Source organism: Etheostoma cragini, chromosome 14 (assembly GCF_013103735.1).
Source record: "Etheostoma cragini isolate CJK2018 chromosome 14, CSU_Ecrag_1.0, whole genome shotgun sequence".
Classification (NCBI taxonomy): Eukaryota; Metazoa; Chordata; class Actinopteri; order Perciformes; family Percidae; genus Etheostoma; species Etheostoma cragini.
The window spans coordinates 9,148,567-9,158,659 of NC_048420.1; positions in this window are offsets into that span (position 1 = coordinate 9,148,567).

The following is a 10,093-nucleotide window of genomic DNA, read 5'->3' on the forward strand; positions in this document are numbered from 1 at the left end:
TCAAATTCATAAGGGTCTAATGGCATATGAGACACTGGCTAGTCTTTAAGTAATCGCTCTCCCATCTCCTTTTTGTCTCTTTTTTCAGACGAGATTTCCTTCTTTTATTCATTCTTATATAACTTGAAGAAACCGCTTCAACAGATTAATTTTCTCAAAGATGAAAATTCTTTACAGGCAAGATCCAGCCCACAGGCCTGGAGATTGGCATGCAATACACAGGTTTTGTTTGGGGAGTGTGTTCCACCTTGGACGTTTAACTGCTGGTAGTTTTTTAATCAAGATTGTTTTCCTGACCACAAAGAGACTTACTATTTTTAGAATGTTACTCAAAATTAAATGTTGCTGCTTGTGCCTTATGCTTAGTGTAGGCGACTGTAGTGCATCAGATCTGATGATTATAAATAAAATCAACAACAATGTAAAGAGTTCCAGGGCTCCTGAGATTCCTAGACTGTAGTGCAAGTGTTGATTGAACACGGGAATGATTGTAATGTCTATGTTTTCATCTGATATTGATAAAATCTCATTTTAAAGGGATAGAATTGATCACAAAGCACCAGGTAAAGAACTCTTGAGTCCCTGTCTCCTCCTTCCACCATGAGGCTAAACATTACAGAGTTACCGTTATTATTTTTTGCATCATCAATACCGGATTCAATCTAATTGGATGAGAACATACGTTGCACTTGACGCACCCCTACAAGATGACTCAACTGATTCGGCGGCATTCATTCACAGCAAATCATGGCGCTAACTTTGGCATATAATAGTTTGGACGACAACATGATTGAAAATGATTAAAACTGAGATCCCAGATATTTGGCAAGACATTCCCCATCATCCTCAGCACAATCTGAGAGAGATGTTTGAGATAGTAGGCATCAAGAATGACTCCTGGTGAATGTGCTGGGGAACTTCTTAATCAATGTCTGTTTAGTAGTTCATATTTCAACCTTTATTTTCTTTCCATAAATGTTAAGGGAAAGGTTAAAAAAAGAGAAACTGGATCTGTGAATTCTCACAAAATCACAATTGAATTCAGTCAAAAAAAGTCCCAGTCTCTGACACCCTAATGTTTTAGCCCTATTGACAGACATCCATTTAAAATGTATGTAATGGCACACAAAAAGCCTTTTTTCCATGTCCACTAAAGTTTATCATCTTGCACTCTAGTAACATTTTGGGTGGTCCAGGTAGCTTTGCATACAAATTGGTTGTCATTCGCAAGGCTTCTTTTTCTTTTATACTTTAAGCAAATTTCCAAGCCTGTACTTAGTTACTTTTACTTGAGTTAAGAAGTTAAATTAGTACTTCTACTTTTACCAGAGTATTTTTAACACAAGTATCTGTACTTCTACTTGAGTATGGGAAGTGAGTATTTGCTATATCTGATATTAATAATAATGTACTTCATTGATTTAAAATTGTCATGCATTGTAGCTTTAATGTAAGAATCAAATTTCATAGAAATCCACCTAATAGTTGATGAGACACTCAACAAATGTCAACGTCACAGTAATTGAAAGTCAGGACATCACCAAAGTCATTAGGATTCATCTTCTGGGGAACTTGAATCTTTTTGCTTCATTTCATGGCAGTGCATCTTGTAGTTGTTGATATATTTCACTATGGCCATCCAGGAAGCCATGCCTTCAAGTGTGGCAATTAGAAACACATTGGCTTTATAGGTGTTTGGACGACACTTTGCAATTTGTTTCAAGTAGGGCGGGGCAATGTATTGATTTTATATCGACATTGACCCATGAGACTAGATATCGTCTTACATTATGGATATCGTAATATACAAACTATATAAGTGGTGTCTTTTTCTAGTTTTACAGGCTGCATTAAAGTAAAGTGATGTCATTCTCTAAATTTACTAGACTGTTCAATTATTTGCCTGTACCCGCTTAGTCATTATATCTACTTTTATTATTATTATTATTATTCAAATATCATTTTTTTTATGTTGAGCCAAAGCACCAATAGTCAACCTGACATTATCGCCGCAATATTGACATGGATGTATTTGGTCCAAAATATCATGAGATTTGATTTTCTCCACATCGCCCAGCTCTAAGCATACCCCAAAGGAAAGCTACTTAGATTTAAAAACAAAATATTTTCCATCAAATTACATGACACATGCTACCCGCAGAACCCTTTCAAAAGTGTGGTGAAAAAAGACAGGCAGTTTGCTCAAGAGAACATCTAACACTCTGCAGATGGACAGCGTTGCAGTCTGAGCACACACTGTAGTAATTGTAGGGGAGGGGAACTCGGTGAGACGCCCTTTAGGTATTAATTGGTGTGCAAGTTTTTTTTTCTTCTTTTTTTGAAGCCGTTCCGGCATGGTGCAGCATCGGAGGGACAAAGGAAGGCCAGCACCTTGTGGTCCGGGGAGATTGCAACAGGAGCCTGAGACAAATAGCTTCCATTGAAAGGGCACTTCAAAGCCGTGCAAAAACGTCAGTGTTGATAGACATGATTCCCCCCCCCACCCCCCCCTCCCACTGTTGGATAACCAAACTGAATATTGCTTGGAAGAATGTTTTATATCATGCCTGAGGGCAGTGTGAACAGAGTTGACACATCTGAATGATTGATATGACTTTGTCATGCACATCTCAGATTGGAAAAATAAATGAGAGAACAAAGTCGCAGTGAGTAATAAAGGAATTTAGCCTAGGGTGTTAACACGTCTGTTTCTGGTAGACAAAACATTTCACCAAAAGTGTTGTTTGTTACCAAAACGAATGCAAGATGACTTCTTCACTCTGTTAATGAAACATTTATTAACAACAGCCTCATAAAAGAACTGGAAAATAGCTCTATTAAGCATTCATTAGACCTAACCACACAGGGCCACAAGACTAGCTGGTAGTGCAAGACCGGCCCCAGCTTGCATTTAGACAAAAAATGTTACGTTAAAACAAGGCAATGAGCTGAATTGGTAAGTGTGTTGTTTCAGGTAGCGGTAAGACATGAAATACGATCCATAAAGGCCAGATGGAATAAAACATACATCCAACCAACCAACAGCCTCAGGTTTATACTGAGACAGGATTGTACAACTCAGTTACAGTGTGAAGGCAGTTTACTTCCGGGATTGCTCCATTGCGGATGAAAAATCGGACTGATTGACACTCTTTTTGGCCGGATAGCCGTTACCTTCCGCTTTCTTCGTGTTGGACTTCTAAACTCCAATCTATTTCTGAGGTCTATGGTTAACTGCTCCTCAGATCTCTCCGGGTAAATCCAGACAGCTAGCTGGACTATCTGTCCAATCTGAGTTTTCTCTGGCACAACTTAAACAACCTTCATGCTCCACCAAAACAAGTTCCTTCCTGAGGCTATTTTGCAGCAGCACTTGGGCTCCATCCGGCACTTAGTACCACTCACTTAGGATTGGTTTAGAGAAATGCCAATAAAGCAGAGCACGTTTTTCCTCCCATCCTGGAAGGCTTGTGTGGACTAGCCAGACCCTCCCTTGGGAGGGAGGAAGGTCTGGCAATGTGAGACTTTAAAGGCAGCAATTATTTCACTGTGATGTAAACCGTTAACATAAATTGTTCATGTTAAAATGTCATTTACCAGGAACACGCTTGCACATATTTGATTGGCCTAATTTGGTGTTGTAAACATGTGGAATTAATCTTATCACCAAAACCAGTTGATATGCAATGAACCTAGGACGCTTGGGCCACTTGGGTCTGGGGTCCATGTGGCAGTTGCCAGCTTTGGACACACTGCACAGTATAATAAGGCACTACACATCCACACAGGTGTGTTTATTTGGTCTCTTCATTTCAACATGCCATAGCAGGAAAAGCACAGATTCAAATGATGACATTAAAAATGGATTGCATTTAGGCGAGGTACTGTGCCGGTTCACTGGCATGAGCTTATTGGAACTGAGCCATTGTTATCTAAATGTACTTTACCTGTGCTTTAATGGCAATGGCGAGTTAAAAAGTCTGCTGTAAAGGAAAGCCTCATGAGCAGAGGTCTTATCTGACAGAATTAGTGAACACACTTCTGTGGGAGGGCAGGGCCTTTAATATGACTTACTTACAAATGGAAAGCATATAGGTTGATGGAGCAAATATTTCTCTTAGATTTTTTGTTCTTGGTTTAAAGATATATGCACGTTGTTTTAAAACTATGGGTCTGGTGAGTCTTTAAAAAAAATAAAAGCTCAAGATTGGATTGTTTAAATATTCTGTGTTTGTTAAGAACAAAGAGCAGTCGGCTTACGATATTTGGACTAAGCCAAAATTGCATATTTTTATAATGATAAAACCTGAACATGGCACAGAACAGAATTATGTTGTGTATCATTTGTCTAGAATAAAAGATCTCTATGTGCTTAGTTGAGACCTGGTATTTTACCTTCTACTGTTGAAACTGGACGCGGATCTGTCCCTTAAGTAGTTTAAATGATGTGTAAAATTAGTTCAAATTTTTCTTACTAGCCTTTTTTTTGCGAACAGCGTGATGCCTTGTTGAGTGAGTATTAATAAAAACAGATATTCATTTTGTAAATGTTTAAAAACTAGATGGCTGTATGCATGTGAATTATATAAGCTCTTTACCAAGATGATCTGTAGATATTTGTTTGTAGTACTGTTTTTGTTATTCATGGATTTCTCCACATGCTTTGTATGTGTGAGTATAGAAAATACTGGGTAAATAGTGGTGTTTTGCAATTTCATGTGGGATGGGCCAGTGTTTGGCATGACAGAAATTAAGTGATTGTTCTTACTATATATATATATCATATTATATTATTATAAGTACAGTTTTAAATACAAACCGTATGTTACATACATACAGGAAAGGACACACAAAAACTCAATCTAACTTAAAGTTCTTCAGGCTATCACCACAACGCTATTAAAGGCTGTTTAAAAGACCTTTGCATAAGCCAGTTGTTAAACACAACAACTGTGCTGCTAAATGTCTCTAATGGGGCAACTACTTCTACTGACTGCAGAGGTTAGTTTCAGGGCAACTACAGCACAATTTAAGTCAAATTTGAAGGGATGGTTGGATGATTCTGAAGAGGATTTAAACCAGAAAAAGACAATAAACAGAAAAATACAATATCAAAAAAACAAAGAAAGAAATTGCAGCAAAATCACAGCTCTTAGGAATAAAAATCCTCGGGCTGACTGTAGATTTTAAAGCTGCAAGCCCCAGGGTCAAGACAGCTAAAACCCAGAGCCGGCAAGTGAAAGGACACCAGCGGAATTCCACAGGTTATTTGGCTTACGTAGTTAGCTAGTTTGGTATAGCCAAACTTATCTGCACAATTAATAGTAGTGGGGCTGACGTTAGTATAGCCATCGATTTTAATCAAGAATTTGATCTAAGAAAGGTCTTTGCCCACATAAAGCCCGGAGGAAGACATTTTAAAGGTAGGAAGGGACTTTAATACAAGTGGTTTGCATTGAAGAATGTGTGCAGTATGTTTTTTACTTGCACCACTTAAGTGGACAGAAAATATACTGTACATGCAGGCCTTTCTTCCCAGGGTTGTTTCAGTTCTGTTTCTGAACATTGGTGCTATTTTCAGATGTGGCAATTTAGACTTGGCAAATTGTGTGTGTGTGTGTCTGTGTGTGTGACTTTTATATAGTGCCGGAACAGTCATACAACTAAACCGCAGCCACAAGTGATTGTTAATGCATTATTGTGTGCAAATTAAACTTGGTCGTGATGGTGCTTGGGTAAGGGCCTTGAAATAATTGGCACTGGCAGCACCGGGGCCCATGGTGCTTTAATGTGGCCTTGCCTCTGACTCTGTCAAAAGTAGACCTTTTAGCGTACTTTTAGCAGATCCGAAAGCACCTGGGAAGCGCTGTTTGATGCATTGTGAGAAATCATAATTGCTCGGCCATGGCACCTTCAGAACGCGCGGACACACCTGGTGGAATCCAACTGTAAGAATAAAAAATGAATCAATGTTTGATTCAATACTCAATTTGTCTTTTATTCATTTAACATAAATCTCATCCTTCATAATTGAAAATAATGCATTTCGTAGTGAAGTACATTGATTATTAGACTTTCATGTAGTATTTTAAAAACTGTTTATGTACATGACGACGATGCTTAAATCTGTGTATATTAGACACCCATGTTGACCAAAAGTGAAAATAAAAGTAAAACCTCTTAGTTTTTCTCCGAATTATGACAATAAACTAGTCTTCATTTGGTACTGTTATAATATTTTATGGACTGACCTAAAGTGTTTACAGAGGATTTACATCAGGAAAAACATTTCAGATGCATTTGGAGCTAATACTTTGTATTGCACAGCATTTTCAGTTAAGCTTAATTAGTATCAGTTGTGCATGTTCATATGGTGTATTGCTACAATGTGTTGGTTTGAAAGCAGTAGATTGCATGTAAATTCCTGAGGCTTGGTGGTAATGAGAATTTAACTGGAACATAGTTTTTTTCTCAGACATGGAGCTATTGCTCATTTTTCAACCAAAGTATTTGGAGTTAAATTAGTCTAATGTGTCAGAGCAACGAACATGCAAACAAACTGGAGGAGCAGGCCGCTTATTTTGCAGCTAAAGACTAAAGAGAGTGCACTTTAGATCTCTATATCTTGAAATTTGTCATTTTATGTTTTTGTGCACAGATTGCATCATTTGCATATTTTATCATACATATTTTCTTTTTTTGTGTTGGTCTTCTGCTGTCGTATTCTCCTGCTGTTATCTGCTGTATCTTATAATGCCATGGCTCATATTTTCTTATATTTTTCTAATCAAAACTATCTACTTAATCTGTTCTCTTGATTTATATTTGATTGCATTGATCCCCCAAGGCATGTTCTCATAAACCATACATACATACTATAGCTATGAAAAGTAAAGCACTAATTGGTATAGGTTGAACGTATTTTTTGCTGTGCACCAGGAGTGATTGCTGCGTTATAACCCCTGATTGCAAGCTAACAGAAGCTAGCTGGCATAAGCAAAAAGCTGACCAGGTGTCTCAAAGCCACCAAGTGATCGGTGGAGACATGTACTTGAAAGAGTCCGGCAGTCGTGTCAGACGAAGGTCCAGTTAGGAGTTTGGATAGAGAGTTCACTGAAGTCCACTGAAGTCCACTGGTCTGAAGGGATCCTCGCTAGATCACTAGCAAGACCACTTTATCTGGGTGCTGCATTAATCCGGCAGTGTTGGATTAATCCGGCAGTGCTGGATTGAAAATGAAAGACGTTACTTTGCTATAAACTCAAGTGCTGTCACTTTATAGCCAAAAAATTACAAATGTTGATCCTTCCACAACCCTTTTATGAACTCCTTTGCATAAACATAGTGCCAATAGACAGATCTGCTGCTCTCTTTCAGCTCAGTGTCAGCGAGATGCTCTATGCTGACCTCAGACCAGCCTCCACACACTGAGCTGTCCTTGATCTTTTAGCTTTTTTTAAAAGCCATATTCCGACAGAGGCAAAGAAAAGAGAGTCAGTTAGGGGATGCTTTGCCCCATCTGAGTCTCTACCTGTGGCTTTAAACTGTGAGCACAGAGTTGTGAAAATAGAGCCACAGCAGACCTAGGATCAGTAGACCACCAACGAACATCCTTCTTTCCCTTCTGCAACAGTACCAAAATCAGACCCTCTTTCACACCCCCCGCTGCTTAAAGACTCATTCCTCAAGCCTTCATCTCCTTCTGACTGGACTACTGCAACTCACTTTTTCTTGGCCTCAGCTCTACCCACATCAACTGACTCCAACTGTTTCAGAACGCAGCCGCCCGCCTCATCCGCTCCAAATCCTGGCATCACATCACTCCACTCCTAAAACAACTCCACTGGCTTCCCATCTCCCACCGGATCAACAAAATCAATACAAAATCCTGGTCCTCACCTACAAAGCCCTCCACCATCTGGCCCTCTCATACCTCCCTGACCCCCCTCTCCCCCTACCAACCTTAACGATCGCTCAGATCCACCTCCGCCGGTCTCTTCTGCACCCACAAGTCCAAACCGCAGTTTTGGGGACAGAGCCTTCTCCAGGGCAGCTCCCAGGATCTGGAACTCCCTCCCTCCCTCCGCACTTCTGAGTCCCTCACAATCTTCCAGTCCTGCCTCAAGACCCATCTCTTCACCTCTGCCTATTCATAAGCCCCATGCCCCCTCCCTTTTCATCTGTGTCTGAATCTTGTTTTGTTATTATCATTATCATTATTATTATTGTTATTATTATTATTATGAAATAATTAAAAGTAGCAGGATTAGTGTATCAAAATAAGTAACAGAACTTATTCTTCTCCAAAACTTAGTAAAAGGTTGCTACAATAAAACATACTCAATGTTATTTATGAACATGTAATGGAACAACCTATCCTCATACAACATTTTTATATCTTACGAAACATTATGACAGTATAAACAGTTATAATTACAAATGTCTAGCTACACGAGCAGTCAGTGCGTCTGCACAGCCCCTGCAGTAAAGAACCTGTAAAGGCAACAAAACTACTTGCTAGGATTCGGAAAAGATCATAGTTTGGGTTAAAATGCGTACATTTGTTATGTAACCATTATAGTTAAGTACATAACTTGCATAATGATTGTTAAAATAAGTTAACATTGACTTTTGCTTTCACACAGGACACAAATAGCAGTCTTCTCGGTGTAAGTCCAGTATTTCTTGAGCTACTATGCAAACTTTATCGCTTTATACTACGTCACCTGACCCCCTCCTTAAAGTTAGCCCTGCACATCCTGGCTCACAATTACATAAGCTATTTATGAATTAATTGTACATTTCTTTTTGTAGTACTAACACTGAATGAGAACAGCCCGAATGGAATAAATGTAGCCTGTTACTACCCACCTCTGGTCAAGAATGAGTGATACATTGAGGAAGTGTGTCTCTTGTTCTCTTGTTTTTTCTCCGCACAAGTTTTTACACCTCTATCAGCTTAGTTTTTAATATTTTTCTTCCCTGCCCACCAGCCTTAGCTGTGAGATCACTTTTCATAGAAATCCATCGGTAATGTTTCTTCACTTTGGGCTGTTTTTCTGTAATAGCCCATGAGTGAGGACAAAAGCGGAAAGTGGCCCCCAAGGGCCAATAAAATCGCCCTCTTCCAGTACGGCCTGTGAGTGAATTACCACCCACCAGCCCAAAGCCTGCTCCCTTGGCCCCGGCTGCCGGGCCTTTTAATGCATTTACCGGCAGTGACGGGGAAAAAGCACAGTGACAGGAGAGAATCGGCTTTCTCAGACATGGTAATGGAGGGGGAAAGGAGCCTCCAGCCCAGTTCCAAATACTAATGTGGAGGGCAGGGCTGCCAAAAAGAAGACAGTCATGGTGAGAGGCTGTGGGATTGGTGGGATTATAATGGCTTTTGGAGAGGATGAGAGGTGCAGATGGGCTGTGAGAGGAAACTGGGTCCAAACCCAGCATCGACGCTGGACCTCATTTGTAAAGATGGCGGCGTTTTGCTCAGCAGTGCATCATAAATCCAATTAAGCACTCAAATCCAAATTAACACATGCAGAAACATGCACAGAGCACACACAGGCAGTGGGAACATACTGCAATTACTAAATATTTGTTCTAAGATGCAAAGAAATTCATCAACCAAATTGGCATCTGTATTCCTCCAGTATTAAAAATTCAAGAGCCAACAAATGTTTTTTTGTCTTTGTGGCCTTCTTACAATCAGGACAGAGTTGTTGCTCTTCATTAAGTCAAAATAGAAACTGTTTCATATTATACCATCTGATATCATAAACTCTACAATTCGATACTTAACTTTTTTTTTTCGCTGACCCATCTGCTGCAATTTCATATGTTAGCTGCCAAGAATTAATCTCCAGTGAAACTCAGAAGAAGTCACTGACGAGTTGGGAGGGATGATGTTTTGTTCCTTATTTGTATGGATGGAAACATTTTTTTATGACTTACTGTAGCTGTCATGCTGGAATTTGTACCGCTATTATTATGTTAATGAACCCAAGCAATGGTACTGGGAGTATTTCTTTTTATTAAGTATTACCAATGAAAACGGTTTGCAGTGAGTTCTGTGGATCATCCACAACATTAATTT